Genomic DNA, 5,493 nt, shown 5'->3' on the forward strand with positions numbered 1-5,493 from the left:
AGAAGCCCGGAGAGGTGACCCGATAATGGTATGTCTGGGGGGGCGAGGAGAGGTTGACGTCACCAAGCCCCGCCCCCATGGCAGTCAAAGAAAGCAAATTGCATGTCCGCAAATAGGGGGAGGGGCTACAATGACGCAAACGCAATGCGGGAGGATTGCCCACCCTTCCAGGGGGCCAGGAGTGGGACCAGATTTCCGGGAGCCTCCCGGCAATTCCGGGAGGGTAGGCAAGCCTGCTATATAAACACTGTAACTGTGTCCCACTCTATTTTGGTTGATATAATGTACAGGATGTTTATAATGTCTGTGGGTGAAGATCTCTTCTCCTGCCATGTGAGGCCAGGGAGGGGCATTGTTTGCAACTTTTAATTTTGATAAATAGGTAACTGCAAAGTGTTTACAAATAATATAGTTGTTATATAACTGTGTACACATTCTGTGTGAGGAGACTCACTTAGCAGTCACTGCAGCAAGACCTTTTGAACTCCCTGCACATTCCATTACTCTTCAACTGAAGGTACTGCTGGGGCTCCGCCAAGGGGGCTTGTGGCCAAGGACATCAGTCAGCAGTCACGGCCTCAAATCTCTATAAAATGTATATGTATATATATATATATATATATATCTACCGTATATACTCGAGTATAAGTCGACACAAATATAAGCCGAGGCACCTAATTTTACAACAAAAAACTGGGAAAACTTATTGACTCAAGTGGGACCCTCACTAGAGTATAAGCCGAGGGGGGTCTTTTTCAGCATAAAAAATGTTCTGAATGAGTAGGCTTATACTCGAGTATATATGGTACATATATACAGTATGTATATATTTGTGTAGGAAAGTAGCCCTCTCAAAACTCAGTAGGTGCTTGCTGAGGTGTCCATAAGCTCAAGTTCCAATGTTCCCATAGGGACCAATAATATCAAATATATAATAAGGAGCGCACTCACCAGTCTTTTTCAAAGGTCCTCTTAAAAATCAAGATGTTAGTCTAACATTTTAAGGATGAATTATTAAAGTCTTGCTTTTTAAGAGGACCTGTGAAAAAGACTGGTGAGTGCGCTCCTTATTATCTATTGGATATATATATATAAAAAAAGCACTTACCCCCCCTTGGTTGCAGAAGGATAGGAACCGGCACACAGGTGGATGGTGAAAAAAAAGGTGATTTATTGTACAAACATGATTGCACACAACGACAGCTGTACACCTGACAGCTGTTTCAACCGCAATGAACTTTCTGATGCAAGTGCGAGTGCAGGCTTTGTGGATCTGTATATATATATATATATATTTATGGATAGCAGTTGTGAGTTGGCGCCCTTTTTTATGCCTTTAAGTACTGGGTCTCTATTAGCCTTTGATGAATAATAACGTGGATAAGAGTAAAGTCCAAAACTTTGAAAATATTTATTAAAAGGTCTTTAAAACCACTTAGTAGTGGTGAATATTCCAGATCATAAAAAGTTTTTCACATTAGCAAACAGATGTTCCCAACGCGTTTCGTCCCTGCAAGGGACTTCATCAGGGGTTTGCTATAAACATAGAAATAAACACTTTGAATAGATGACTGTGCATACATTTTTACAATAATATAACATCAATGGACTCCACTTTTAAACAATCATGATTAAAAATAGACTGGCAAGGTCAACTAAGTAAAACGATTAGTATTTAAAAAGTTTACACGAATAGGGAGGAACAGGTGAAGAACAAATAGGTGAAAGGAAAAAATATATAAATATTGCGATGTTCATCGTGTGTTATAAGTAACACAAAGGTGACGTACCGAACTTATTAGAAACAATTTCCCCGAATCTCGTATGTGGGATAAAACACCAACCAGGAATGGATAGATACCTGATGGGGATAATACACTATTATTAGAATATTATTACACTGTGCATTTGTTTAGTTAGTCCAGATTGTTTAAGGGGACAATTCTTTTCATTATGGTGAATTTCAATGGGGCCCCTCTACCACTGAACTTACACTCTTATTGGAAAGCTCTCATCCAGTGGTCAATATTGGATCAAGAACTCGTAGTTTCTTGTAAAGGTTATATCGGTGAATTTGCAGCCTGGTAGCTGTGGACATATAAAGATTCAATGACTGTAGATAATTTTAGTGTAATCGCCTTTATAAAGGCCTAGCTACAAACTTATCAAATTTAATTAGAAATATACCTTTAAGGGTTTGGGTGGTTGGAGAGTTCCTCCTATATGATTATCTCCAGTGTGGAATTGGTTGAACTAGTAAGACATATTTTCAGTGGAAATTAACTGTCTGTATAAGTAAACAGTCGATTAGAACATAAAAAATGTATGGATGACCCCTATTAACCTATAATCTCTGAAATAGATTTTTATTTAGCGGTCCGCCTAAGCGTTTAAAATAAATAGGTTAATTTTTTCAACTACTATCGGTATCATACTATGTGCCAGATGAATACAATTTTTACCAAGATTCCGGGATTTGATATTTGTGTTTAGAATTTAATGGTCCCCTTATCGAGGGATAGCCCCTATTCTCCAGAATACCGGGTAATCGACTCACGAGGTGTCTCCCTTAATTAGACCTGTCAGGTCCCAACAGAGAAAAGTTCCAAGATGACATACATACCAATAAAATCAATTATAACCCGCATACAAATTGCAGTTTTTTGTTCCGCAAATGGTTCTCACTGTTTGGTAGAGAAATAAATCATCTTAGATCATTTTATAATTTAAATACATTGAACATGACTTGTCAACAATTACAGTCTTAAATCTCCAAAAATAGCGTGAGAAAAAAAAAAAAAAAAGTTCTTTTTTTTTTTTTTAATAATACATATACATCAAGTCTAAGTGTTTACCCCTTAGAAGCATTTTGATAGCTATAGCAAAGTTCAGCCCATTAAATACAAATTTCATCAAATAGCAGTTTAACTTACCCTTTTGGAGGTGTGTACCGGTGAAAGGCTCAGTGGGAATGGTGCTGCCATATCATCCAGCTTAGGTATATATAGGGCAACACCATGACATCACTTCCTGTGATATTCACTAATTATTTAATTAATTGGTGTAAGGGTTATCTGGTTCATGGAGTTAATTTTCACATCTAGGTAACCTCTAATAATCCCTGTCATTATATGGTCCCAATGTTTGATGAATACTAGTAATGTTTGCTGTGTTTGAATGTTTTTTTTTTTTGTTTTTTTTGTGGTCATTATCAGTGTTACTTATAACATCTATGTTTTAGTGCTTCAAATTGATTGATAGGTCCTTATTATAGACGTGAGGCTATTACGATGTATATAGTCATACTTAATTTTATAATGGACTTGTGATAAATATCTAATACATAGTGTTATTCTTAATTGATGGACTATATTCCCTCCTACTTAAAAGTGCTTAATATGTGTACCATTATATCTTTAATTGATATTGAAACTTAGTGTTATGATCCATGATTATAATTAGTGCATTTTTTTTTTTTTTTTTAGTGCATTATAATTATAATAATTAGTGCATTATTTTTTTTTTTTTTTTTTTTTTTTTTAATATATACTAAGTGCTATTCTGTGACTGTATTATAGTAGCTATTTCACTCATCAATTTATTGATTGAGATAAGGACTCTTGTCCTGTGTCTAAATTTATAGTTAATTAAAGTGGAAATTTAAGTATTGGAGTTTACAGAACTAGACTCAATTGGGGAAAGGTTAATGTGTCGAACTTTGCGTTTGCATTAACAAATTATGCTCCTGTACAATCTAAATCATCATATTTGTCAGGCTACCTATACTCTGTTAATAAATTCCAATTCACAATTTTATAATTCATAACAAGAAACCCACTATGACATCAATCACCTCTCCAGGTAGAGGCCTAAAGAAACGAAACTATGTCAATATTTTCATTCAAGCCTTTAGGGCTTAAGGTATCCAATTGGAATATCCAAAAGGACTCCCTTCTTGATAGGAAGAGATCTCTATCACCTCCCCTGTCGTCTGGTTTAATATGTTCCAAGACCATGAATCTCAAACTTTCGACTCTAGAGTTGTGTTTCAATTGGAAATGTCGGGGGAGGCTGTGATTCTGTAGGAAGGGAGTCCTTTTGGATATTCCAATTTTTTATGTTCTAATCGACTGTTTACTTATACAGACAGTTAATTTCCACTGAAAATATGTCTTACTAGTTCAACCAATTCCACACTGGAGATAATCATATAGGAGGAACTCTCCAACCACCCAAACCCTTAAAGGTATATTTCTAATTAAATTTGATAAGTTTGTAGCTAGGCCTTTATAAAGGCGATTACACTAAAATTATCTACAGTCATTGAATCTTTATATGTCCACAGCTACCAGGCTGCAAATTCACCGATATAACCTTTACAAGAAACTACGAGTTCTTGATCCAATATTGACCACTGGATGAGAGCTTTCCAATAAGAGTGTAAGTTCAGTGGTAGAGGGGCCCCATTGAAATTCACCATAATGAAAAGAATTGTCCCCTTAAACAATCTGGACTAACAAAACAAATGCACAGTGTAATAATATTCTAATAATAGTGTATTATCCCCATCAGGTATCTATCCATTCCTGGTTGGTGTTTTATCCCACATACGAGATTCGGGGAAATTGTTTCTAATAAGTTCGGTACGTCACCTTTGTGTTACTTATAACACACGATGAACATCGCAATATTTATATATTTTTTCCTTTCACCTATTTGTTCTTCACCTGTTCCTCCCTATTCGTGTAAACTTTTTAAATACTAATCGTTTTACTTAGTTGACCTTGCCAGTCTATTTTTAATCATGATTGTTTAAAAGTGGAGTCCATTGATGTTATATTATTGTAAAAATGTATGCACAGTCATCTATTCAAAGTGTTTATTTCTATGTTTATAGCAAACCCCTGATGAAGTCCCTTGCAGGGACGAAACGCGTTGGGAACATCTGTTTGCTAATGTGAAAAACTTTTTATGATCTGGAATATTCACCACTACTAAGTGGTTTTAAAGACCTTTTAATAAATATTTTCAAAGTTTTGGACTTTACTCTTATCCACGTTATTATTCATCAAAGGCTAATAGAGACCCAGTACTTAAAGGCATAAAAAAGGGCGCCAACTCACAACTGCTATCCATATTCTTCTTTCCCCCATCCAACAGGGGTTCTTGTGAGTACGGCAGCCAGAGTATAATATCAAACAAATAAGTGGCGCGAAACAAGAGTCTGTTCTCTATATATATATTTATATATAAATAATATAATAATTCATAATTCTATGATGTTCTAAATGTAGGAATTAACTGTTAATGGAATGCCGCAATACACATCAGACCAGAACAGCTCAGAGTGTAATAGTGATTCAGGGCCAGATGTATCAAGCTTCAAAAAGTGATTGGAGAGTGATAAACAACCAGCCAATCATCTCCTACCTGTTATTTTTCAAACCCAGCTTGTAACATGGCAGGTAGGAGCTGATTGGCTGGCGGCTATCA

At 35.9% G+C, this 5,493-nt stretch overlaps 2 long non-coding RNA genes across 2 annotated transcripts; one reads left to right on the forward strand and one right to left on the reverse strand.

Moving 5' to 3' along the window:
- Positions 1–1,371: 1,371 nt before the first annotated feature.
- On the reverse strand, positions 1,372–2,212 carry LOC146062634 (uncharacterized). Its single transcript, XR_014471435.1, has 3 exons — positions 1,994–2,212; positions 1,791–1,861; positions 1,372–1,536 (listed from the first exon to the last, which is right to left on the reverse strand). It is a non-coding gene; the product is annotated as an uncharacterized LOC146062634 (long non-coding RNA).
- Positions 2,213–4,223: 2,011 nt separating this feature from the next.
- LOC146062635 (uncharacterized) lies at positions 4,224–5,113 on the forward strand. The gene is made up of 3 exons (XR_014471436.1): positions 4,224–4,440; positions 4,573–4,643; positions 4,898–5,113. It is a non-coding gene; the product is annotated as an uncharacterized LOC146062635 (long non-coding RNA).
- Positions 5,114–5,493: the final 380 nt, after the last annotated feature.

The sequence above is a fragment of the Crinia signifera genome, chromosome 3 (assembly GCF_055691185.1).
Source record: "Crinia signifera chromosome 3, ASM5569118v1, whole genome shotgun sequence".
Classification (NCBI taxonomy): domain Eukaryota; kingdom Metazoa; phylum Chordata; class Amphibia; order Anura; family Myobatrachidae; genus Crinia; species Crinia signifera.